General features: G+C 42.9%; 9 non-coding genes and 1 pseudogene across 9 annotated transcripts; all 10 read right to left on the bottom strand.

Moving 5' to 3' along the window:
- Nucleotides 1–23,405: 23,405 nt before the first annotated feature.
- Nucleotides 23,406–23,520, bottom strand: LOC120938227. Its single transcript, XR_005748867.1, has one exon. It is a non-coding gene; the product is annotated as a U5 spliceosomal RNA (small nuclear RNA).
- Nucleotides 23,521–23,812: 292 nt separating this feature from the next.
- LOC120938211 lies at nt 23,813–23,928 on the bottom strand. The gene has a single exon (XR_005748851.1). It is a non-coding gene; the product is annotated as a U5 spliceosomal RNA (small nuclear RNA).
- A 287-nt stretch (nt 23,929–24,215) lies between these two features.
- On the bottom strand, nt 24,216–24,332 carry LOC120938286. Its single transcript, XR_005748924.1, has one exon. It is a non-coding gene; the product is annotated as a U5 spliceosomal RNA (small nuclear RNA).
- A 290-nt stretch (nt 24,333–24,622) lies between these two features.
- Nucleotides 24,623–24,737, bottom strand: LOC120938228. Its single transcript, XR_005748868.1, has one exon. It is a non-coding gene; the product is annotated as a U5 spliceosomal RNA (small nuclear RNA).
- Nucleotides 24,738–25,033: 296 nt separating this feature from the next.
- LOC120938375 lies at nt 25,034–25,139 on the bottom strand (annotated as a pseudogene).
- Nucleotides 25,140–25,426: 287 nt separating this feature from the next.
- LOC120938340 lies at nt 25,427–25,543 on the bottom strand. Its single transcript, XR_005748974.1, has one exon. It is a non-coding gene; the product is annotated as a U5 spliceosomal RNA (small nuclear RNA).
- Nucleotides 25,544–25,839: 296 nt separating this feature from the next.
- LOC120938307 lies at nt 25,840–25,957 on the bottom strand. The gene has a single exon (XR_005748943.1). It is a non-coding gene; the product is annotated as a U5 spliceosomal RNA (small nuclear RNA).
- A 290-nt stretch (nt 25,958–26,247) lies between these two features.
- LOC120938250 lies at nt 26,248–26,363 on the bottom strand. Its single transcript, XR_005748890.1, has one exon. It is a non-coding gene; the product is annotated as a U5 spliceosomal RNA (small nuclear RNA).
- Nucleotides 26,364–26,656: 293 nt separating this feature from the next.
- LOC120938354 lies at nt 26,657–26,772 on the bottom strand. Its single transcript, XR_005748988.1, has one exon. It is a non-coding gene; the product is annotated as a U5 spliceosomal RNA (small nuclear RNA).
- Nucleotides 26,773–27,059: 287 nt separating this feature from the next.
- Nucleotides 27,060–27,177, bottom strand: LOC120938306. The gene has a single exon (XR_005748942.1). It is a non-coding gene; the product is annotated as a U5 spliceosomal RNA (small nuclear RNA).
- Between the last annotated feature and the right edge of the window lie 182 nt (nt 27,178–27,359).

Below are 27,359 nucleotides of genomic sequence, written 5' to 3'. Positions count from 1 at the left end.
TCCTGAAGTGGTTAAGACAGGAGGCATGTTACTGGCCAGATCATCAGGTGAAAATAAAGGGAAAAACATAAAGAAACAAAACAAATTAAGTCACCACATTTAAGGATTGGAAAGCTGCCATATAATACACTTTTGTTATTGGATTTTATACCACATTTAAAGATATTGGAGAATATGAATAATTTGTGCTGCTGTATTTTATGTCTGCTGTGCCCTCAACCCTGTATCCTTCCAATGTATGAGCCAATAAATTAGAAAAAAAAGACTGGCGGAATGAAAGTCTGTTATTTGGTTGCAGTTGGTGGATCTGTTATTTGGTTGCAGGTGCTTGAGAACAGCTACAGGGCAAATCACCAGTACAAAGGCTAAGAGGGCTCATTAAAATCCAGCAGTTCCTGAGGGAGTGAGTGCCACACATGTCAGCAGTGGCAGCTTCTATGTTTCTATACTGACAGACTTACCTTTCACAAATGTTAATACATTCAGCCCATGTGTTTAGCCAGTATGATAGCCAAAAATAAATTCACAAGCATGCTAGTTTCTTTTAGAGTGGTGGTTTTGATTAGCTGTCAATCCTAGATCCGGTCTCTGTGTTGGCCGTATCAATTGGCCTAACACAAGCCATGATTTTTCATGTGCAATCATTTTTATTAAATCTCAAAGGATATAGTACAAAATGTTCATAACAAACCATAACAGGAGAATATCATACAAACAAAATTAAATGACAAATGTTTGAGACATTAAGAGCAATTGTCAACAAGTAAACCTTAATACACATACAGTAAGTCAACCATACTGAGGATAGGACAGGAGTAAATAGGACACATTAAATTCAGTAACATAGGACCTATTGGGATGCTCATTTAGGTCATATAATTATGGAGTAAAAAAGAGTAATGTTAGAAGAAGAAGCAAGACGATAGTGATAGGAGGTAGATCGGGTGAGAAGATAGGTAACGTTTAGGGGGTGTGTGGAAGTAAAGGTGGGAAGGGGTTTTCAGCGGCAAGTGTTGTTAGATGCCCAAAGTGACCATTAAAGGTTGAATACGCGATGAATAAAAGATGTTGGGAGGAAGGCTTTGATCCATGGGTCCCAAATTTTATGATATTTGGGCATGGCATTTTGAAGATGTGTTGTTAGCTTTTCGTTGACCATAGTCCAATTCATGCAAGATTTGACCTCAGCGAAGGGTATGTTTCCTGTTAGCCAGGCCTTGTTAGCCAAGTACTACAGTACTTGTTTTGCATCCTTGAGAACATGAGTCAATAGGACACATTGAGTTTTAAACATTGGCAGCCATCTATACGGGGCGCAGGTGGCGCCGCCCCCTAATCCATGCGCCCGGCACCTAATCTACAAGCAGGGACTATCTGCAGTTGTAATGTATATCTTTTGTAGCATGCTTAATTATTCCGATTGACTGGGTGATGCATTGCAAATCTACAGAATATTTATGGTGTAAAAAACTCTATAGGTTTAAAAGCATACAGCAACCAGGCAGATTCTTCATTACATTTGAAATCAGCATACATAAAAAAAAATCTGATTTATCTGATTAGTTCTTAGAAATAAATGTTTCCTTCAGTATTTATAAACCAACCCAGTGCTATTATGCTGTGTTGGTTGGATTGTAAATCTTCTGCTGATCTTATTCCAGCTTGGTGAGAACATTGGTATGAGTACTATTCATGCACTTAAACACCAGAGGTCAGCACTTTAAACATACGAGCATGCCGTCTTATGTCATTGTGAGCGTTGTTTCTAATACTTTCAACAGCATAATAACTTGTGATTTTGTACCATGGGCAAGAATTTGTTATTTTCAAGTATAGGTAATGAGACAAATGTGAAAATACAAGTCTCAGAACAAAAAAGCATTAAACTGCATGTCTACTGGAATGTACGCACTCTAATTCCAGGTTTTAGTTTTTAATTAAATACTGTTTGTAGAACCTCACTACCACTGCAAAAGGAGAAACTGAAACTGAGACTGAAAATAAATCTTACTGAATGTTTTATCAGAATGTTTTGTTATTGATAAAATCTTACTGAATGTTGTATTATGCATTAGGTGGATAACATTAATTATCTTGTTAAAATGGCATCTGAAAGTAAGTGGGATATATTGGGCTGCAAGTAAACATTTATGACATTCATGTGATAAAAGCAGAAAAGATGGACATTGCAGTTTGTTCTGTATGGGGCTGAGTAGCCGCAGATCAGTCAGAGTGCCCATGCTGACTCGAGTGCACAGCCAAAAGCACCCAAAGTGTACATGTGAGCATCAGAACTGGACCACAGAGTAATGGAAGAAGGTGGTCTGGTCTGATGAATGACATCTTCTTTTACATCATGTGGATTGTCAGGTGCGTGTGTATCACTTACATGGGGAAGAGATGACACCAGGATGCAGTATGGGAGAAAGGTAAACCATCAGAGGCAGTGTGATGCTTTAAGCAAAGTTCCGCTGAGAAATCATGGGTTCTGCCATTCATGTGGCTGTTGCTTTGCCATGTACCACCTACCTAAACTTTGTTGCCGAACAAGTACAAAAATGTTTCAAGAATGGTTTGAGGAACACAACAATAAATTGGAGGTGTTGACATAAGACTGACAAGGCACTCCTGAAATGACATGTGGATGTCATATATGCATAATATGATAAGTCTCAAAGGGCTGATTGGCAGTGATATCAAAAGCTTAGAAACACAGAGGACAGTGTATCCATTAAAAACAGTATTGGTTTATTCCACACAAGGTTAAAAAAACAATGAGATGAATTGTGGTTACCAGTTGATGACCAACCCTGTACCACAGGCATACAGGATATGCTGGGGAACCAGGTTATCAATGAGAACCATAGGATCCATGTTGGAACATTCTCTCCATCCGCGACAAGGAGGTGGGCGGATGGAAGTGAGCTGCCATCTGGACAAAAGGTAGGCTGGTGGATGTGGTGTATCTGGATTTTGCAAAAGCATTTGATACAGTCCCCCACAAACTCTTAATCTAAAAGGTCTTTAAGCATGGACCATAAGGTTTGTTCTTAGATAGATGGCTACGGGGGCGTGTCTAAAGGGTGGTGATGAATAATGTATACTCAGAATGGTCTAGAGTGGTTAGTGGGGTACTCCAAGGCTTTGTCCTGGAACCATTCTGTTTAATGTATTTATAAATTCTATAGAGGGTGGGATAAATAGATTGATCTCTGTTTTTGCTGACAACACAAAAATATGTAGGGCAATAACAACACAGCAGGATATAGAAACTTTACAAGAGGACCTGAATACTGCATGGCAAATTAAATTTAACATTGAAAAATGTAAGGTAATGCACTTGGTGCAAGTTACTCATTAGGGAGAAAACCCCTAGGAGCTTCCCAGATGGAGAAGGATCTAAGGGTCCTAGTAGAAGACAGACTGTGCAATAGCATTCAGTGTCCAGTTACAGCTACCAAAGCCAGCAGAATATTAGCATGCATTAAAAAGGGAATTTACTCCAGAGATAAAACAATAATTCTCCCACTTTATAAAACTCTGGTTCGGCCACATCTAGAGTATTCCATGCAGTTCTGGTCACCAATCCTCAGAATAGATGTGCTGGAGCGTCCAGAGTAGGGCAGCTAAATTATTAGGGGGACTGGAGGACCTCAATTATGAGGAACGACTACAAGCACTAAATGTATTCTCCTTGGAGAAGAGACACTTGAGAGGAGATGTGATAGTGATATACAAATATCTCAGCAGTGATCACAGCATAAGTATGAAACTTTTCAGTCCAAGGAGTATAGGAAGACACAGGGACACACGATTAGACTGAAAGATAAGTCGTTTAACCTTAAGCTGCATAGGTTTTTTTTTCCACTGCCAGGGTGGTAAGGATGTGGAACTCTCTTCCACAATGGGTGGTGTCAGCAGGAAGTATGAATAGTTTAAAAAGACTTTTGGACATACATCTTAAAGCGGTGGTTCACCCTCCATAACAACATTTTAGCATAAAATTCGGCATAGTAGCGCGAGCTACAGTATGCCTGTATTTATTTTTTTAGCCCGGTACTCACTGTGCAATCGTATATTGAAGATTCCGACTCCCCGCGGGGAATGGGCGTTCCTATCCAGAGGGAAGCTGATTGACGGCCGGCTCTGGCACGTCACGCTCCCCGAAGACAGCCGGAGTAGGTCTCGGCTCTTCACGGCGCTATACGGCGCCTGCGCACAGACTATGCGCAGGCACCGTGAAGAGCCAAGTCCTATTTCGGCTATTTCCGGAGAAGCGTGACGTGCCAGAGCCGGCCGTCAATCACCTTCCCTCTGGATAGGAACGCCCATTCCCCGCGGGGAGTCGGAATCTTCAATATACGATTGCACAGTGAGTACCGGGCTAAAAAAATAAATACAGGCATACTGTAGCTTGCGCTACTATGCCGAATTTTATGCTAGATGAAATATTTTTTTTTTTTATAGGGTGAACCCCCGCTTTAATGAAAACAATCAATCCTTTGAGGTCTCCATATCTCTTTCCAATCGAGCATCTGCGGGATGTGTTGTAAAAAAGTCTGATCCATGGAGGCCACACCTTGCAACTTTCAGGACTTAAAAAAATCTGCTACTGATGGCTTGGTGTCAGATACCACAGCATACTTTCACAGGTCTAGTGATCTCCATGCCTCAATGGGTCAGGGCTGTTTTGATGACAAAACGGAGGACCTACTCAATATTAGGTGGGTGGTCATAAAGTTATGGCTGATCTTGTATGTTAAAAACGTACAACCTATAATACTCTTATCACAGCAGCTACTGGGACCCTATCAGAATTATTTTAGTTGGCGCTATGACTGAAAACCTACTGATTAGCACAGTGACATGACCCCTCTCATGTCTCCTGAATCAACCCAGCACCTGGAGGCCTGGTAGACTAGAGGATAAGGCTTTGGTCTGAAAGGATGACATTAGCTCTTGGTTCAGCCGATCTGCTTTCGTGATCCATGGGTACCATGGGTAATGGGTACAGCAGAAGTAAGAAAAGATTTCTGACAGTTTGTTTATCTCTAGTATTTATCAAAATTTAAAAACTTAATAGCATAATGCATAAAGCGTAAGCATAATGAGAAATTGCTTACTACGTGTATCTTTTAAATAAAGTTTTTTATTCTAGACATGGCTTAGTATTAGCGCACAAATGTTAGTATTTGCTATATTTATATTTTTAATTTTGATGAATTGTCAAGGTAGCCTTAAATGTTCATATTACTTATTACAATCCTAATTTCCTAACTTATTCAAATCTATTAGCATGCGTAGGTACATGACCTCTACTTTGGAACAATTCATTATTAGTAACTTGTACTTACATAATTAATTTGCTTTTACTTTGCGAACATTTTCTACATTTTCTCTTTTAGTAGTAACAGAAGAGTCATCGCTATTATGCATGCCCTCTTATAAACTCTAAAGTCCCCTTGGGATGCTGTAATTACTCAGCTTGTTCCTGCACTCCCCCATATAGTGAATACAAAATTTGGCACATCTCCATGTAGGTCAGGCAGAATTTGAGAAGGGCAGCTGTGTTTGGAAACATAAAATAACATTAACCCATGCAAACACAGAATCTGATAGAATAAATGTAACATTTCACTTCTATTAGAAAGGAGTAAATTGTCACCAGTAGTAAAGGGGTTAAAGGGGGACTCTATATGCTGCCATTACTTACAGGCCTGGATTTTCTGAGCTGGGCAGTGTGACATCACAAAGGGTTAATTCTTTTAAGAATAGTGTCTGTATTTATTTTCTGTTGTAGAATTTAGATTACTGTCGCTAGGGCATTCTTCATGTTCCTAGGCGGTCTTGTCATTTCTGCGGTCCTGATTCTGTCTCTCGTATTACTGGTTTCATCTCTTTACCTTTGGATTCCCCCAAACTGACCTCATCCTGATCTTCTGACCATGATTTTGTTTGCAACTCACACTGTTTTTTTTTTTTTAGTAAGCCCTGCAACTTGCCTCTGGTACAATGTCCCCCTAACTCTAAAGTGAATCCAAAACTTGTTTTCTTTTTTTTTTTTACATTCCAAGGTTAAGTTTATTAAAGTCAAACTTGAGGCATACAAGAAATACAGTTTGTGCAGATGCAACTGCTCATAACTTTTACGTAAAGGCAAACAATGTGAATCACAACATAGGAACACAAGGTACAGATCCAAAAGCAATTCAGAGTAGAAGGCTAATTATCTGAAGCTTACATAACGTATTGTGTATTATTATGCATATATAGTTCCCCTTGGGGCTTATGTTAACTCTAGGTGGTCCCAACCACCTATATCTAGCGGAGCCAATGGGGATGTAGTTGAAGTGTGATAAACAAGCTTTACACATAGCGATCAGTTACAAACGTGGCTGATTTCTGAGGTTTAGTAAGAAAAGCACAGAGTAAGCACAAAGGTATGAAGAGTCAAGGCCCAAGGTAAGGAGCCAGAAAAGAATACATAAATAAAAATAAATAAAAATAAAATAAAATAAAATAAAAAGAAAGAACTATTTGGCATTGAACAGTTAGTCGTAGATGTACATAGACAGTCACAGAATTAGGTATCCGCTCAGAACTCAATTATGCCATCAGGGGCAGCGATCGGGACATAATGTCTGTGTATTCGGACGAGTACCGGAAAATTACCCATGGCTGCCACAGGTTAAAGAATTTGTCCACACCTTGAGTTGCCTGAGTCAGAGTCTCCTCCATCGCATGAACGTCCGAAATCTTTTTCAGCCATTCCGCAACAGAGGGGATCCTCTGAGACCTCCAATAAAGAGGTATCAAGGATCTCGCGGCGTTCAGTAAGTGTCTCGACAAGGAGTTTTTAAACCTCCTCAAGGAGACATCCGTGACCTGGAGCAAACAGGCCGCCGCATCCATGGTAATTTCAGTGTCTGTGATTTGTTTTGTTAGTGCTATCACTCTGTCCCAGAACCGTGCTATGAGCGGGCATTGCCACCAAATGTGGAGTAAAGTGCCTATTCCCTCGTGACACCTCCAGCAGGATTCTGGGACCTGCGGATTCCATTTGTGCATTTTAGCTGGGGTATTGTACCAATGTGTTAACAATTTATAAGCAGTTTCCTGCATTTTCGTGCTTATTGAACATTTGTGAGTTAGTATGCAGGCATGCCTCCATTGTTTGGCCGTAATCTCCATCCGAAGCTCCTCCGCCCATCTCGCTCTGAGTTCGTCCACCTCCTTAAAATGCAATTCCTGAAGCCAAGAGTATGTCATGGACGTGGCCCTAACACAAGGTGCACCAGACTGACAGATTGACTCCAATGTCGAAGGGGTTCTGTGTAATTTAGCTCTAACTGCCCGGCTCCCCAGGTAACTACGAAGTTGAAAGTACGCCCACATGGGCATATGGGGGATGTCAGCTTCAGTCTTAAGAGTTGCCCAGTCTTTCATCAGGCCCTTGTTGAAACAATTACCCACTAACAGGGGGTCAAGTTTATTTGGCGATTGGAAGTTTAGGTTGCCCACACCAGGTGTAAACGCGGGGTTGTCCCTTAGTGGGGTTAGGTGACCAGGTTGTGAAGCAAAGTCGAAGGTTTTAGTCAGGTTGTGGAAAATATCTAGTGTGGTGCCAGTGAGAGGATGACGCCTCAAACCCAACGGACAACTGTCCCAGGGGACCCAAGGGGAGAATTTCAAAGGAATTGGGCATAGAGCATCCTCCAGAGAAACCCAGTCTTTTGTTGACCTATGACAGTGCCAGTCGACGATTCTAGTCAGGTGAGTGGCCTGATAGTATGCTCTAAAGTTTGGAATGCCCATGCCACCCAGTTCCTTTGGTTTCATCAACCGGGAGAAGCGAATTCTGGGCTTCTGTGAATTCCACAGAAATCTCAAAACTATGGACTTGAGGGCTAAAAAAAAGGACGCGGGGACCCTTACCGGAAGTGCATGTAACAGATATAACAAACGGGGGAGGGTAGTCATCTTGATAATGGCCGCACGACCGAACCAAGAAAAATGACCCGATTGCCACCTAAGGAGATCTTCCCTGACACATTTTAGGAAAACCGGGAAGTTATGACCATACACGTCCCCAATGTTGGGTGTGAGCCAAATTCCAAGATATTTTAAGGCCAAAGGGACCCACCTAAAAGAAGAGGAGTCTTTCACCTGACCAAACACCTCATCTGACATGGACACATTCAGGGCTTCTGACTTGGAATAGTTGATTTTGAGATTGGAAACGTAGCCGTACGACTCAAACTCCTTCAATAGATGAGATAGGGAGGACAATGGGCTGGATAGGAAGAAAAGCAAGTCATCCGCATAGGCGGCTACCTTGTACTCCCTATTCGCCACCGTGAAGCCCTGAATGTCTGCATTAGCTCTAATCATTCTAATAAAAGGCTCGAGGGACAAGATGAATAGTAGGGGCGAAAGAGGACACCCCTGTCTAGTGCCATTATTGATCAGGACTGTGTCTGATAGCGCACCGTTCACTTTTAGTCGTGCAGAGGGGGACTGATATAGTGCAGAGATCCTAGCCATCATACGAGGCCCCAGGCCAACCTTTGTGCAGGTAGCCAGCATAAAGTCCCATGCAACACGGTCAAAGGCCTTCTCCGCGTCCGTAGACAGGAGAAGGCCCTCGACATGACCCGCACGAGCCGCATGCGTCAGAAGCATGGCCTTTATAACATTATCTTTGGCCTCACGGCCAGGCATAAAGCCCACCTGGTCAGGGCCAACCAGTTTGGACAACATAGGGCTCAGTCTGGAGGCAAGGATCTTCGCGTAAATCTTAGTGTCCAAGTTAAGTAAAGAGATAGGGCGGCAGCTGGCGCACTCAGCAGGGTCTTTCCCTGCCTTGGGTAGAACGGTGATGTGGGCAGTGAGAAAGTCAGGGGTGACTGTCCTAGCTTCGGACATAGAGTCCAAGGCCTTCCTAAGTGGGTCTACTAGAATGTTACCAAAAGTCTTGTAGTAGATGGATGTGAATCCATCAGGACCCGGGCTTTTGCCTGATTTAAGGAGTTTAATAGCAAGTTCTACCTCTGCCGTTGTAATTGGTCCCTCCAGCAATGAGACATCCGCATCAGGAAGAGCGGGCATGCCACTCCTGTCCAGGTAGTCCTTAATAATTTGTGGTCTATCCCCAGCCCATCCATTTACTTTATGTTGAGGGGGAAGATTATAGAGATTCGTATAAAAGTCCTGAAAATGTCTTGCAATAGCTTCAGTGGTTACATCTAATTGGCCGTCCCCTCTCCTAATCCCATGGATTACATTTTTAGCAGTGTGTTCCTTTAGGGCTCTAGCCAATAACTTGCCTGTCTTGTTCCCCGACTCATAGTAAAGGCGCTGCTGGAAAAACAAGAGCCGCTTCGATTTGTCATTGAACATCTGCTGGAGGGCTTTCCTATGGGCCAGAAGTTCAGAGGCCGAGCTTACACTAAGGGATTGCTTGTGGAGGTTTTCTAAGCGTTTTATCTTGTCCACAAGGGCAGCAATGTGCCTCTCCCTTTCCCGTTTACGCATCGACCCCATTTTAATGAGATCTCCTCTGATTGTGCATTTGTGTGCCTCCCACACCGTGAGTGGATCCATGTCTGGGGTAGAGTTTCGCACAAAAAAGTCCGTTAACGAGGAAGTCAGCGTAGGTAGCAGATCGGGGTCCGTCAGGAGAGAGGCGTTCAGCCTCCATGTTTGGGGGCGTTGCACAGGAGTACCGGCTTTTAGGGTTAGAGATATCGGGGCGTGGTCCGAGAAAGACTTTATGCCTATATGTGACCCTGTCATCCGACCCAGGTCTTGTTGTGAAATAAAAAGATAGTCAATACGTGAATGTCTGTTGTGAGGGGGTGAGAAAAAAGTGTAGTCACGACCATCAGGATGGTCAAACCGCCAAGTGTCGATCAAATGTAAAGTTCGAAGTAATGCTTTAAGTCGTTTAAGAATTTTGTAAGCTATGCACGTCTTCCCGTTTGAGGTATCGGCTAGGGGGTTGAGAGGCACGTTGAAATCCCCGCCAAGTATTAGACAGCCTGAGGCAAATCCCAAGAGTTCCTGTACTATGTGATGGCAAAAGGATATGTGAGACCTATTAGGGAAGTAAACATTAGCCAATGTCATTGGGGCATTATTGTACAGGCCCTTCAAAAATACGTATCTGCCCATGGGGTCTAACAATTTTTCCTGTAGGATAAAGGGAGCATCCCTGCTTATCAATGTCGAAACCCCCCTAGCCCTGGATTCATCATTTGTAGCATGATACGCCTCTATGAAGAAAGCGTCTGTCAGTCTGGGCACATGATGTGTTTTGAAGTGGGTTTCCTGAAGAAACACGAAATGCGGCCTACCTTTTTTGAGTTCACGTAATAATGTGGAGCGCCTCTCAGGAATGTTCATACCTTTGACATTATGCGAAATCACGGTTGGACCTCGGCCGAGGTCAGAGTAGGCCATGGCGGGAGTTCAGAGCGAGATGAGCCGGAGTGTGCCCGGGGCACACAACTGTCGAGGGGACAAAAGAGAAAATTAAATTCGACAATATACCCAGTGATGCAGTATATCCAATCAAAGCCAATAGCCAACAAGTAAAAGGTGCTAAAAAAAAAAAAAAAAAAAAAAAAAAAGGGAGACAGTGAAAAAAAAAAAAAGGAGCGAAATAGAGAAGAATGGAGTATGCTGAGAGTATACCTTAACAGGTGGGGCCGGCCCACCTGAGAAAGGAACTATATGGTGCGTCCCGTCCCTTCAACGTGGGAACGGACACACTTGTTGGGGGTAGAGGGAGGCGACCGCCAACAGAAAATGGACAATTTTGGCCCTTAAGAGCCTGAGGGTAGGTAATAACACCAAAAGAGAAAAGTTATCACCAACAAATTACTAAAGAACAATGTAACACACACAACCTGCTTATAAAGAAAAAAGATTAGAACTGGTTTGTCCACTATTAGGACAAAGTGCAGAACAAAATCCACCCGATCCCAAAGTGAGTGATTAAAAAATTCTAGGATTAAGCCGCTGACCCCCATCTGCTACACAATCCCCTCCATGACACCTATGGGAGTAAGAATCATATTAGCCCTTACCATCCTCATCCCTCTAATGGCCAACCCATACTGAACAGTCTGCAAACAAAAAGGCAATAAACTAGTAAAGGTAATAGTCCGAGAGGGATTCAGAGACTGTCTGAAGCCTAGCTACCACAGCGGCCGCTGTGTGCACAGATACATGGATGGTAAATGTTCATTGTACAATCAGTTAGTGCCCCCTCCCCAAATTATCGCAAGAAGTGGGGTCACCAAATGGAAGTGCCACGAAGTCAGATGGTTGATTTACCAAAATAGCCTGTATGGCTGGTATGAGCAGCTGAGATGGGGGAGAAAAAGGGAAGGCAACAAACAAAGATTAGCAAAACAAAAAACAAAAAAAAAACAAAGAAGTAACCAAGTAGGTCAGGGACATCAATCAGGAGCCCAACAGATCCAGGCTATTCCTCTTCCCGGTCTCTGCGGTCATCTCTGGAGGGCCTCGGAGTTCCAGCTTTGGAGTTTCCTGGTCGGTTAGGTTTCTGCTTTTTTGCCGACCTCTTCTCAGGTGTAGACAGCGGAGACCTCGATGGCGACCTTTCCCGGTGAGGATCCTGGAATTCAGCGTACCAGTCTGGCAGAAAGATCTGGTCGAGTCCCATGGCAGAACAGAACTCCGGCAAGCCATCAGGGTCACGCAAAACATGTTGGTGGCCATTGAGAGTCACAGTCAGCGCAAAAGGAAACCTCCATGTATATCTCAGTTCTTTCTCTCTCAAAGCTTCCAGTAGGGGGCGCAGAGCCCTTCTATTTTTTAGTGTAATCTGAGATAAATCTTGGAACAGCATAATGTTTGCTCCATTAAAAACCACTTGGTCATTCCTTCTGGCATTACGCATAATCTCTTCCTTAAGAGTGAAGCTCTGTAAGCAACAAATAATGTCCCGTGGAGGAGCAGTGTCCGGGCCCTTTGGCCTAAGAGCCCTGTGAGCCCTGACAAAATCAATCATCATGTCTTCCTGTCTGTCAAGCAGGCTGTTGAACACTCTTTGAAGGGCCGGCACAATCTGAGCAGGTTCCACAGATTCAGGGATGCCCCTCACACGAATATTGCACCTCCTGCTTCTATTGTCCAAGTCCTCCAGGTGCCTATTCATTTCAATAAAACGATGGTTGTGAGAGGAAGAGACTTTCTCAAGCCTGCGTATGGCCCTGTCCCTGTGCTTGCCTGCAGCCTCCGTCGCAGCCATTTTGTCATTCAGAGCCACCAGGTTGGATTTTAAATCTGTGATGGCAGCCGAGAACGTGGACTTTATGTCTGCGGCTATCACAGACATGGCTGCGAATGTGAGGGGCTGATCTGAGCGGGTTAACCCCCTACCTGAATCCTCAGGCGCCGACTGAGAGTCCTCGCTGAAGTCGTCCTCGTGACGCTCCAGCGCCATCTTGGCCTTCCCCACGCTGCTGCGGGTCCCCGCCGTGGCTTTAAAGAGGTCAGAAATGTCCCGGGATGCGGAGGCAGAGGCTCCTTTTCTCGAGCGGGAGTGCGGGGTGCCGTAGAGCTTCTTGCCCGGCATCTGGGAGCTGCGGATCGGGTGGTCAGGCGAGTGCAGGCTGTGTGTGTAACGGAGCTTCCTCACCAAGCGTCCATGTCCGTTGCGTGCCAAGCCACGCCCCCCAAACTTGTTTTCTAGTTTTGAATAGTTTTGGCAATCAAAGATCATTGACCTTGAGAAAGGCCCCAAAACGTTGGCTGTATTTGGCCTGTGTGATGTGACATGAATAAACCAACTCAAATCTTTGATCTGCAAGTGAGTGGCGGTGACTCTTTTTCTTCTATTGAATGACACCATCTGTGTTGCTGTCATTACGGGCACCATCTAATGATACTAGTCAAATAAAGTAAAAGTGGTTGGACTTGCACATAAAATATAAAACATGAGGCCTGCTACCTTGAACGCACAAAATGGTCATCTCCTCCACAACATTTTAGGCAAGATTAGCACAGTGAGGCAGTCACAGATGCCTTACTATCTATTTCCATTACACTTTAGCCTCATTCCTTTGTGTTATCTATGCCCTGCTGGTGTGATTTTCTTAGTTTATTGACAATTCTCTGTGTACAATGTATTCTTCACTTCCCTCATCCCTGGCATAATTTTGGCCTGTGTTTATTGTGTTATGGCTATCATGTCCAGGTTTCATAATTACTGCATTAGTATCTGAGGAATCCCAAGCACTAGAGTATAAATTGTTCAAGAAAGGTGCCTGCTGAAAGTGAAGAACGATGCAGAACTGTCTAAAATGTATTCTCTGCCTTCGTGCAAATAGAAAAATTAATAGAGACATGAACTCTGATACTTGTTTAGCCACCACATTCATTTATTTATAATACTCTACTCCAACACGCTAAATATGGTATAGTCAAGTTAAAGTGTATATAAAGCCACATTTCTTTTTTCAATAAAGTGAGCGAGTATTGAAACCCCTCTTTGTTTTTGATTGCTACCTGGGTTCCACCCTCTCTATTTGTCTTGGTGACCATTGACACCAGTGCCAAAAGTAATAGGAAAAGCAACATTTTAGACTGGGTATAGGAAAGGAGGTGGGAATCTTCCAATGAGGACACCTAATCTAAATCTTCCAATTGTTATACCTGTCTAAAAAGGGATTTCTTCTCACTTTGGTGAGATTTCCTATAACTTTCTGTCTTTGGAACAGCAAAAATAAACCTGACAGACATCTCAACTGCTCCCTACTAAATCGAAAACTAAAGTAAAAGTTTGGCTTTACATACACCTTACATATTCTATATAATTAAAGCGCTGTTCCAGCTGTAATTTTTTTTTAAAAAGTCAGCAGCTACAAACACTGTAGCTGCTGACTTTTAATAAGCACACTTACCTGTCCAGGATGCCCTCAATGTCGGCCCACCAAGGCTGATCCACCCATCAGATTAGGTGCCGGCGCCACCATTCATACTAAGGGAAACAGGCAGTGGAGCCTTGCGGCTTCACCGCCCATTTCCTACTGCGAATGTGCGAGTCGCGTGGCGCTTTGTGAATGGCCGGCTGCCTTCTGGGACCCACACAGGTCCCAGAACACAGCGTCCCTGATTTCTCAGAAGACAACACGAGGAGGAGAAGAATGAAGACTACCGCGGAATAGGAAGTGGCAGATTAGGGTGATCTGCCTAGCAACAGCCATTTCTGGTAAATATAAAAAATATATATATTTTTCATTTTTTTTTTTTACATTTTTAAGAGCATTTTTATGTATTTTTTTTTTTAGGGTGGACCTCCGCTTTAAATTTACAAATGTGCTGCTGTCCCTGTGATTTGGTGCATTCAGAACCCATGAGCAACATCCGCCATGTTCCTGCTTGAAAAACATTTTTTCGTAGATATCTGTGACATCTTGAAAGGAAGACATGTGCCCAAACTATAATTATAAACAATGGATGACAGCAGATAAATGTACATTCCATACTACACTCCTTCAACCTACCTTACCGAATATGAGCTGTAAGTAGTATCCCTTTAAAGCAAGCCATGCAGCATATGGGGAGAGTACTATTATGTAATTTGTTACCTGGGGTTGGCAAAGTATTAATGTTAGGGGGCTGTAATGAGACACTTTCCTGCTAAAAAAACAGACGCTACCTCAAACCTGTATAATTTGCAAATTGCAATTGTAGCAGTGCACAATAATTGCTACTCAAATAAGTTCCGAGATTCCTCTGCTGAGAATAAGGCAATGATCTGCTATGGAGAGCAGGTGCATCAGCTAAGTTGCCATGGGGAAAACAGATCTTACCTTGGCTGGGAAACAATTGTGCAAAGAAAATAGACAAAGAAAGTTTCTGCCAGAGATAATCTTGCAGTAACAAAGACTATGTACGGGTTCTGCCTATTTAAAGCATGAAACTGAAAATATTGAACCCTTTCAAGAACAGATGTTTAGAGCAGTATCTGGAGAAATAAAAGTGTTTTATTATCTATTTATTGATATCTATTGTATTATTATTTTAGGATAAACCCATAACTCTTATATATTTTTTTTGAGTACTAGATAGAGTAGAAAATAATGGGCCTAATCCTCAAAAACCCGGCGCAACGTAACTTTTTCCATTTAAGTTACAGCGCCGCAAAATCTCTAACTAAGTGCCCGATCCACAAAGCACTTACCTAGAAATTTTGAGCGGTGTAACTTAAATTGGGCCGGCGCAAGGCGTTCCTCTTCTCCAGGGGGCGATTCCCATTTAAATGAGGCGCACTTCCGCGCCGGCCATACTGCGCATGCTCGTGACGTCATTTTCCCGACGTGCAATAGCGCGAAATTACGTTACGTCGGGCTTTGTGGATTGCGACGGGACAATAAAGTTGCGTCGGGTAAAAAAAAAGATACGGCGCCAAAAAAAAAATTTAAAATGTAAAAAAAAACGCGTTAGGACCAAGGATACGACAGCAGTTACTCCGTCGTATCTCTTTTGAGGATTTGGCCCAATCTGTTTTTTATTTATGTCTGTGACTCATTGGGGAGATTTTCCTTCACGTCCCGTTCCTGTAACATCTGTGCAAAGAATGGGGGGTGCAGTTGGGAAAGCAAGGCACACACCACACAGCAATAAAAACATTATCACATTTTTGCCTTCCCTCATTCTACTAAAAGTATGTCTGTGTCCACATTGGAGCGCCCAACACTAGTCTTGACAGGAAATGAGGTGAAATGTCCCCAGTAGGGATACAGATGGCAAAAAAATTGAGGCAATGTTTTTTTCCAACTATATCCAAAGCAAAATTCAAGTTTTGTCTGGAATAAACTTGTCATGAGAGCTTTATTGGTTCTGTCACTGCTGGTCTCCTTATTTAAAAGAATTGTTGACTGCCAATAATGCTGACCCACTGGCTTCAATATTTCCCAAGTCACAGACCCAGAACTAGAATATAGTGACTTGTATAAGTTAAGAAATTTGGAAAAAAGTCAATTTATCTGCATACCTGTTCAGCATGACAGCCAGGTGACTTACATATTCAGATGGAGATCTCAATGATGGCGACCTCTAAGTTTCTCCAATATCAGGAAAACAAATTATTTTATATCATTTGCATTTAGATTCTTTTTAAAACATTGATTTAATACTGTTTTACAGTATATCTGTTTTACCAAATTATTTACAATCTTTGCTTTATAAATAACCATTTGATACATGAGAAAAGAATTCCGAGAGCACTATAGGTTTTCTAAAGAACGCAAACATTGGTTATCTCCTTTCAGACACCTTGGCCCGCATTCAGAAAGGAGTTACGTCGGCGTATCTCCAGATACGCCGTCGTAACTCCGAATGCGGGCCGTCGCATCTCGGCGCCTGATTCATAGAATCAGATATGCCTCAATGTTGCCTAGATACGAGCGGCGTAAGTCTCCTACGCCGTCGTATCTTAGGGTGCATATTTACGCTGACTGCTAGGGACGCTTCCGTAGATTTCCGCGTAGAATATGCAAATGAGATAGATACGCCGATTCAGAAACATACATCTGCCCGGCTAATTGATTTAAGTTGTTTACGTAAGGCTTTTTCCGGCGTAAAGTTACCCCTGCTATATGAGGCGTAGCCAATGTTAAGTATGGACGTCGGGCCAGCGTCGAATTTTGCGTCGTTTACGTCGTTTGCGTAAGTCGTCCGTGAATGGGGCTGGGCGTAGGTTACGTTCACGTCGACTAAGCATTGAGCGGGCGTAATTTATTTCGAAAATTCGACGTGATACTGAGCATGCGTGCGCATGCGCCGTTCGATAAGAGTGTCATTTACGTGGGGTCACAAAACGGGCTTACGCCGTGTCAGATACACTACGCCGCCGTAACTTAGAGCGCAATTTGTTTCTGAATACGGGACCCGCCGCTCTAAGTTACGGCGTTGTAGTGTATCTGAGATATGCTACGCCCGCCTAAAGATAGGCAGATCTTTCTGAATCCGGGCCCCTGTCTCTAAAGCCTCGTACACACGATTGGATTTTCATTAGACCAAGCGTAGAACTTTTGTCCAAAGGGCGTTGGCCATGAACTTGTCTTGCATACAAACAGCAAAGAATTGTCAGCCAACAAACACAAAACTACGTGTTTTTTCAGCTCTTTAGCGCCACCCTTTGGGCAACTTCTGCTAATGCTGTGTTATGGTAAGCATTGCTTTCTGAGCATGCATGTTTGTACTTTGGAGTTAAGTCCGACGGACTTGTGTACACACGATCGGAAAATCCGACAACACACAATTGTTGATGGACAATTTTAAAGCATGCTATCCCACATTTGTCCATGGAAAATCCGACAACAGTTGTCTGATGGAGCATACAAACGGTCAGATTTTCTGACAACAGCCTGTCATCACACAATTCCCGTCGGGTAATGCAATCGTGTGTACAAGGCTTAACTGAAACTTCAAGTGAAGAGAAGGAAAGCAAACTACTTACTGACTGGTTACAATCCAGACAAACATTAAAGGGGTTGTAAAGACAAAAATATTTTCCTCTTAAATTAAAGGCTGACAGTAGCTGATAAAGTAAAAAGTAATGTTTTGCATTATAACTAGTTTGATACCTGTTGAAATCGAGCTGTTTTATTCACCTCCAGCACTCCTGAATCGTTATTCTCACTGACTTCCTGGTTTGCGGTGCGCATTCATTCTTGCTACATCACGGCCTAATGGGAACTACAGTTCCCATTAGGCTTAGCCTCCATGCCTGTGAGGGATAAGAGAGCATCTTCACGCAGGGCTGTAGTCATAGGGAGGGGGTGAGCACATTCTGCTTTCCACCATGCAAAACGGCTCAGATGCTGGTGGAAAGCAAGAAGAGGAGAGACAGGAAATGGCATTTTCAAACCTGGATTACTGTATTTTGGAGGTCAAAAGGAAAAACGAGGTAAGTGATATTTAAATGCTCTAGCTTACAGCAATCAATTGATCTAATAAAAAACGAACCTTTAGTGTTCCTTTAATATATAAATTTACATTTGAAGTATTTTTGATTGCAAGAAACAATTGCAAGAGCAAGCCACAACTAGCTGGTAAATATAGAACATATTCCTCAGGGTCCACAAAAGTACATTCCAGAAGCAACAAAGGGAAATGTGAGTGATTATTCGATAACATTCTTTTATGTGCCTTGGGACATTTTTAATTAGGAAGAGATAACATGTCACAGCTATACATATTAAAAGGTCTAGGTCTTCTTTTCAACAGACCCTGACCCAGACCGATGCAGCCCACCCCAGTCAGGAAGGTATCAGAACAAGTAGGAACCAATGGAGAGGGTAAACTGGCAAACCTCAACCACAGCTCCCATTGCTCCCACCTAATTATATTCGGCGGTAACGGCCAATTCCCCTCAATAAAAACGAAAAGTGGCAGGCTTTTCCAACCGAAAAACTAAAAAAGGGGCGTATACCACACCAATCCAGACCAGAGGCCAGGGGCCCAGCCCTTCAGCTTCGACCGCATGCCTCTCCGTCCAAATCAGAAGGCCTCTGCCTCCCCGCCAGCAGGCTTAGCATCTGCCGACCGCCATCCCTTTCTACCTCGCCGTGTACTCAGGACAGTCAGCAGAGCACCACCTACTGGCAACTGATAAGAACAGATTGTTTTTTAATTCTTTTATTTAAAATTTCACAGATAAAATACATAGTAACATTGATACAAAATATATGTACAAGACAAAATCACATAACATTTGTACAAAAAATAAAATACAAGAAATACAACAAAAGGGTTTACAATAAGTACAGAAAATAAAATACAAAAAATAAAAAAAAGTTTACAATATTTACATAAAAACACCCACATCCCTTCCAAAACCCACCCACAAAAGCCCTCCCACAAAACCCTCCCACCAAAACCCCAAAAAGATACATAGCAAAAAACAAAGTATATAACAACAACAAAATATCAAGAATACAGCAATAAAGATAACAAGAAAAAACATTACAAACCAAAACATTCCACCCATCAAATAGCAAAAAATATCAAAACATATCAAACATATCCCTACTATAAACTGTCCCTCCACCCTATCCCTACACGAACAAAAATCACTCCTATACGCTTTCTCCACACTGTCCCTTAACCACCACCTGCACTCACCCTGGAAGACAAAAATAAAAGATTAATTTATCAAAAATAAAACATCAACAAACATAATCCAAAAAAAACCCATATTATATACACCATTGCTTCCACTCATGTATTTTCCACAACTTCCGTGCATCACCCTCACCCAATTTCTTAAAATCATAATGCACATAATTAAAAATCTTTCCTCGGACCATGGCCACACACTCCCTCACCTTAACAATCTCTTATCTGAAAATAAAAATATTTCGCACATCCCACAAACATTCCTTCACACAATTCACCACTATCCACAACAACCTCTCCTCATTCCTCGTTAAATCACACAAACCATACAACACCATCTCATACGTTAAAACATCCACACCAGTCAATCCCTTCACCATCTTCTCCATCCTACTCCATATTTTCTTTGCATACCGACACTCCCAAAACACATGTGGTGATAACGATTGACCCCTGATACAACCTCAGGGCTAACCCCATTTCTGCCGTTGACCCAAATCATAATAGTGAAACATGCAGACCAGATAGGAAAAATCGACATCCTCACCTTTCAGCGTTCAACCTCAAGAGACAGGCCAAACCCATTTATTGGTCTTTTATAAACAATATGACATCACAAACAAAAGCACATTTGATTGGTTCAGTCTATACAGTTCAGTCCCATCTTACATGCCCCCCTGTGACGTCTGTTCTTTGCACACAGCACACATTCTCCTTGGAAGTCCTTTTTTGGGCATGCTGCACACATCCTTCTTTCCATGTGGCATAAAAGTCTGTTCGTGTCCAACAGGGATTCCCATTGAAGCCCACAGGGGCAACATTCTCTTCAAACCCATATAAGCTCATACAGAGAGAGAGAAGGAGGAGGGGTTTTGAGTGAATCTGTTTAGGAGTGCAGTAGGAGGAGGGGATGACATCTGAATAGCTCTTTGCCTCCTTTCAAGCTGATATGTACATTAAAACATATAATTTAAAACATTATCTGTTTCTTCATGTAAGGATAACAACAGTATTGTAGTATATACCCATACATAATAATTCTATATATCTTATATAGATCAAGCAATAAAAGGAAATAAAATAAACAATATAATGGAGGAAAGGCAACATTTGAGTAGCTCTATTCATAACACAAAATAGGAATTTTAGTATGTCCATCACAGTATCACTCTCTCAATCCCCCCACACCCACTCATCGGACACACCTCACTATCAACAAACCTTCTCCTTCTCTGAAACTCCCTAGTAGGCAAACACCCATGACCCCCCATCCATGCAATATCTTTCTGCCTATTGTCCACTCCCTTACAACATACATTCTTCCAGACTTTCTTACATTCCGCAACTCTTAAACCACCTATTCCTTCCACTTCTTCCCTCTCTTTCAACAACTGCATAATTTTCTTACTTTCACATCATTTATCTCGCGTCACATCTTGCAACCCATACCTCCTCATACACCTATCAATCCTCACATAAAACCAGGGCGCAACAAAACATACAGGCTTCCTCAGATCAACCTCACACAACTTACATTTCCGCAACACACTCCCACCAGCATATCTCACCATACATTCTGCAACATTCTCTTTCTCACTTAATCTCACACACATACTTACATACTTCACCACCAGAAACTTCTCAATACTCACCATACCTTTCCCACCATTCATTGCACCTTTCATCACTTCTTACTCCCTCTTCAACTTCTCCATCCTCGACGACCAAAAAAACGAAAAACACACTCTCACAATCTGCTTCATCACTCTATCAGGCGCCGGAAACACATAATACAAAAATAACAAAATAGGAATCACAACCGCTTTCACAACCAACACTTTCCCCTCCAACGATAAAGTCCTTAAAGACCAGAACTCAACTTTCTTTTTCACTCTTGCCAAAACATCCTGCCAACTCTCTCTCCCATACAAATCTCCATCAAACTTAACACCCAAAATCCTCAATCCTCCAACACAAAGCTTCCAACCACATTGTTCAACCGTTCCCCACACCCCAAACAACTTGCACTCACTCTTCCCCATATTCACACAAAACCCACTCGCCATACAAAAAATCTCAATCAATAGTTTCACCCTTCTTAACCCCATCATATCCTTGCAAACCACGGTAACATCATCCATATTTCCAATCACCTTCAAAACCCTACCACCACTCCCAGGAACCTCCACCCCTCTCACACACTTATCCTTAGCCAACATCCTCAACAACGGTTCAATTACACAAACAAATAAAACAGGCAATAACGGGCATCCCTGTCTCACTCCAGACCCAATGTCTATATCATTCGTCAGCCACCAATTCACCAACACCTTACTTACCATACCTCTATACAAACTATTAATCCACCCAATCAAAACCTCAGGTATCCCCAACACTTTAAACATAAACTCATGCGACACTCTATCATACGCTTTTTCAAAATCCACAGCCAACACAGCCACCTCCTGCTTCCTCTCCTTACATAACCATAACACATCCCTCAAACTCACCAAACGTTCTGCAATTGACCTCTCAGGCACCGCACACACTTGCTCCTCTCCCACCAATTTCTCCACCTCCGCACGCAACCTATTCGCCAACACCTTCGCCACAACCTTATAATCAACATTCTACAACGATATAGGCCTCCAATTCTTCAACTCACGCTTATCATTTTTCTTATACAATTAAACAATCACACCTGTCATCATAGATTCAGGCATCCTCTCATCCTCCAGAACTTTCATCACCATCTCATACACACAATCACCAATCACATCCCAAAACATACAATAAAACTCAACTGGCAAACCATCACACCCAGGCGTCTTATCTTTCTTTATACTTCCAAGACATTCATCAACTTCACCTTTACTCACTTTCTCTCCTAACATACTGTTATCATCCAAATCCAAACACATCTCCACCTGCTCCAACACTTCCTTCTCAACTCTTGCATCCCTCTTCTTTTCCTTATACAAATCTGCATAAAACTTACAAACTTCTTCCCCCACTCTCTCCTTTCCATTCACTTCCTGTCCATTCTCATCCAACACACTTGACAACTCCACCTTCCCACCATAAACCTTTTTAACCACTTCCATACCAGGCACTTACGCACCTTCCCGCCCAAGCCAATTTTCAGCTTTCAGCACTGTCGCACTTTGAATGGCAATTGCGCGGTCATGCTACACTGTACCCAAACAAAATTGGCGTCCTTTTTTCCCCACAAATAGAGCTTTCTTTTGGTGGTATTTGATCACCTCTGCAAATTTTTTTTTTGCAAACAACAACTAAAAAAAGACTGAAAATTTTGAAAAAAATTACGTTTTTATTTTTTTCTGTTAATTTTTTTGTAAATAAGTAAGTTTTCTCTTTCAAGTACGGGCACTGATATGGCGGCACTGATGGGCACCGATGAGATGGCACTGATGGACATCGATGAGGTAGTACTGACGGGCACAGATGAGGTGGCACTGATTGGCGGCACTGGTATGCGGCACTGATGGGCACACATAGGCGGCACTGATGGGAACTCATGGGTGGCACTGATGGGCACTCATGGGCGGCACTGATGGGCACTCATGGGCAGCACTGGGCACTCATAGGCGGCACAGATGGGCACTCATGGGCGGAACTTATGGGTGGCACTGATGATACTTATGGGTGGCACAGGTGGGCACTGGGCATGGATGGGCACTGTGGGGTGGCACTGATGGACACAGTGGGGTGGCACTGATGGACACTGTGGTGCGGGCACTTATTTTCCCATGTTGCCAGTCAGTGCCCATTTGTGGGCACTGATTGGCATCTTTTTTATTTTTTAATGCTTTTTTTTTCAGACTTTTTCTTTTTGCCAGACTTTTTTTGTATTTGCCCTTTCCTGGTGGTCCAGGGTGGGCTTCCTTGGTGGTTCAGTGTGGCGATCTGATGGGGGGCTGCGCTGATAAACAATCAGCAAGAACCCCCCCTGTCAGGAGAGCCGCCGATCGGCTCTCCTCCACTCGAGTCTGTCAGACGCGAGTGAGGAAGAGCCATCAACAGCTCTTCCTGTTTACATCGTGATCAGCCGTGGTTGGACACGGCTGATCACGTGGTAAAGAGCCTCGGTGAGAGACTCTTTACCTTGATCTGTGTTGCAGGGTGTCAGACTTTTCTAGGCCACTTTTACCACCACCACCAACAACATTAACGCCGTCTGCGTGCCATTCCAAATCAAAGAAACTCAAACTATCTTTCACCAAGGAAGCCTGGCATCAGCCAGGCATCAAAAAATTCACCAAAACTCATGGTTGTTCCTCTCCACAAAAAACGTTAGTAAAAGTCAAAAGATTTAATCAATTTATGGAGAAACCAGAGTATAACCCGGCAGAACACAGATGCCAATCAACTCATGGAGACTAGAAGACAGCCTAATTTGCATATCTGTGCAGCTACATGGGGGCGGGAATAAGCAGGCACGCGTAACAATCAGTTTTATCAGAATGGCGCATGGCCATGGAATTGGTGGCAAATATATGTGTAAGTGGATCAAGACCATCAAATCATTTTCTAGGCCACTTTTACCACCACCAACACCAACACCAACAACAACATTAACGCCGTCTGCGTGCCTTTCCAAATCAAATTAACTCAAACTATCTTTCACCAAGGAAGCCTGGCATTAGCCAGGCATAAAAAAACTCACCAAAACTCATGGTTGTTCCTCTCCACTGAAATCTTTTCTTAAAAGTCAAAAGACTTAATCACTTTATAGAGAAACCAGAGTATAACCGGGCAGAACACAGATGCTAATCAACTCATGGAGACTACAAGACAGCCTAATTTGCATATCTGTGCAGCTACATGGGGGCGGGAATAAGCAGGCACGCGTAACAATCAGCTTCATCAGAACAATATAAGGCGCATGGCCATGGAATTGGTGGCAAATATATGTGTAGGTGGATCCAGACCATCAAATCATTTTCTAGGCCACTTTTACCACCACCAACAACAACATTAGTGCCGTCTGCGTGCCTTTCCAAATCAAAGGAACTCAAACTACCTTTCACCAAGGAAGCCTGGCATTAGCCAGGCATAAAAAAAAATCACCAAAACTCATGGTTGCTCCTCTCCACAGAAATCTTTTCTTAAAAGTCAAAAGACTAAATCACTTTATAGAGAAACCAGAGTATAACCCGGCAGAACACAGATGCTAATCAACTCATGGAGACTACAAGACAGCCTAATTTTCATATCTGTGCAGCTACATGGGGGCGGGAATAAGCAGGCACGCGTAACAATCAGCTTCATCAGAACAATATAAGGCGCATGGCTATGGAATTGGTGGCAAATATATGTGTAGGTGGATCCAGACCATCAAATCATTTTCTAGGCCACTTTTACCACCACCACCAACACCAACATTAACGCCGTCTGCATGCCTTTCCAAATCACAGGAACTCAAACTACCTTTCACCAAGGAAGCCTGGCATTAGCCAGGCATAAAAAAAATCACCAAAACTCATGTTTGCTCCTCTCCACAGAAATCTTTATGAAAATTCAAAAGACTTAATCACTTTATAGAGAAACCAGAGTATAACCCGGCAGAACACAGATGCTAATCAACTCATGGAGACTACAGGACAGCCTAATTTGCATATGTGTGCAGCTACATGGGGGCGGGAATAAGCAGGCACGCGTAACAATCAGCTTCATCAGAACAATATAAGGCGCATGGCCATGGAATTGGTGGCAAATATATGTGTAGGTGGATCCAGACCATCAAATCATTTTCTAAGCCACTTTTACCACCACCACCACCAACAACAACAACATTAGTGCCGTCTGCGTGCCTTTCCAAATCAAAGGAACTCAAACTACCTTTCACCAAGGAAGCCTGGCATTAGCCAGGCATAAAAAAAAATCATGTTTGCTCCTCTCCACAGAAATCTTTATGAAAAATCAAAAGACTTAATCACTTTATAGAGAAACCAGAGTATAACCCGGCAGAACACAGATGCTAATCAACTCATGGAAACTACAGGACAGCCTAATTTGCATATCTGTGCAGCTACATGGGGGCGGGAATAAGCAGGCACGCGTAACAATCAGCTTCATCAGAACAATATAAGGCGCATGGCCATGGAATTGGTGGCAAATATATGTGTAGGTAGATCCAGACCATCAAATCATTTTCTAGGCCACTTTTACCACCACCAACAACAACATTAGTGCCGTCTGCGTGCCTTTCCAAATCAAAGGAACTCAAACTACCTTTCACCAAGGAAGCCTGGCATTAGCCAGGCATAAAAAAAAATCACCAAAACTCATGGTTGCTCCTCTCCACAGAAATCTTTTCTTAAAAGTCAAAAGACAAAATCACTTTATAGAGAAACCAGAGTATAACCCGGCAGAACACAGATGCTAATCAACTCATGGAGACTACAAGACAGCCTAATTTGCATATCTGTGCAGCTACATGGGGGCGGGAATAAGCAGGCACGCGTAACAATCAGCTTCATCAGAACAATATAAGGCGCATGGCCATGGAATTGGTGGCAAATATATGTGTAGGTGGATCCAGACCATCAAATCATTTTCTAGGCCACTTTTACCACCACCACCACCACCACCAACAACATTAGTGCCATCTGCGTGCCTTTCCAAATCAAAGGAACTCAAACTACCTTTCACCAAGGAAGCCTGGCATTAGCCAGGCATAAAAAAAAAATCACCAAAACTCATGGTTGCTCCTCTCCACAGAAATCTTTCCTTAAAAGTCAAAAGACTAAATCACTTTATAGAGAAACCAGAGTATAACCCGGCAGAACACAGATGCTAATCAACTCATGTAGACTACAAGACAGCCTAATTTTCATATCTGTGCAGCTACATGGGGGCGGGAATAAGCAGGCACGCATAACAATCAGCTTCATCAGAACAATATAAGGCGCATGGCTATGGAATTGGTGGCAAATATATGTGTAGGTGGATCCAGACCATCAAATCATTTTCTAGGCCACTTTTACCACCACCACCACCAACAACATTAACGCTGTCTGTGTGCCTTTCCAAATCACAGGAACTCAAACTACCTTTCACCAAGGAAGCCTGGCATTAGCCAGGCATAAAAAAAAATCACCAAAACTCATGTTTGCTCCTCTCCACAGAAATCTTTATGAAAATTCAAAAGACTTAATCACTTTATAGAGAAACCAGAGTATAACCCGGCAGAACACAGATGCTAATCAACTCATGGAGACTACAAGACAGCCTAATTTGCATATCTGTGCAGCTACATGGGGGCGGGAATAAGCAGGCACGCGTAACAATCAGCTTCATCAGAACAATATAAGGCGCATGGCCATGGAATTGGTGGCAAATATATGTGTAGGTGGATCCAGACCATCAAATCATTTTCTAGGCCACTTTTACCACCACCACCACCAACAACAACATTAATGCCATCTGCGTGCCTTTCCAAATCACAGGAACTCAAACTACCTTTCACCAAGGAAGCCTGGCATTAGCCAGGCATAAAAAAAAATCACCAAAACTCATGTTTGCTAATCTCCACAGAAATCTTTATGAAAATTCAAAAGACTTAGTCACTTTATAGAGAAACCAGAGTATAACCCGGCAGAACACAGATGCTAATCAACTCATGGAGACTACAAGACAGCCTAATTTGCATATCTGAGCAGCTACATGGGGGCGGGAATAAGCAGGCACGCGTAACAATCAGCTTCATCAGAACAATATAAGGCGCATGGCCATGGAATTGGTGGCAAATATATGTGTAGGTGGATCCAGACCATCAAATCATTTTCTAGGCCACTTTTACCACCACCAACAACAACATTAGTGCCGTCTGCGTGCCTTTCCAAATCAAAGGAACTCAAACTACCTTTCACCAAGGAAGCCTGGCATTAGCCAGGCATAAAAAAAAAATCACCAAAACTCATGGTTGCTCCTCTCCACAGAAATCTTTTCTTAAAAGTCAAAAGACTAAATCACTTTATAGAGAAACCAGAGTATAACCCGGCAGAACACAGATGCTAATCAACTCATGGAGACTACAAGACAGCCTAATTTTCATATCTGTGCAGCTACATGGGGGCGGGAATAAGCAGGCACGCGTAACAATCAGCTTCATCAGAACAATATAAGGCACATGGCTATGGAATTGGTGGCAAATATATGTGTAGGTGGATCCAGAC

This window comes from Rana temporaria, chromosome 4 (genome assembly GCF_905171775.1).
Source record: "Rana temporaria chromosome 4, aRanTem1.1, whole genome shotgun sequence".
Lineage (NCBI taxonomy): Eukaryota > Metazoa > Chordata > Amphibia > Anura > Ranidae > Rana > Rana temporaria.
The sequence above is the reverse complement of the archived record's forward strand: the minus strand, read 5'-3'. Positions and strand labels throughout refer to the sequence as shown.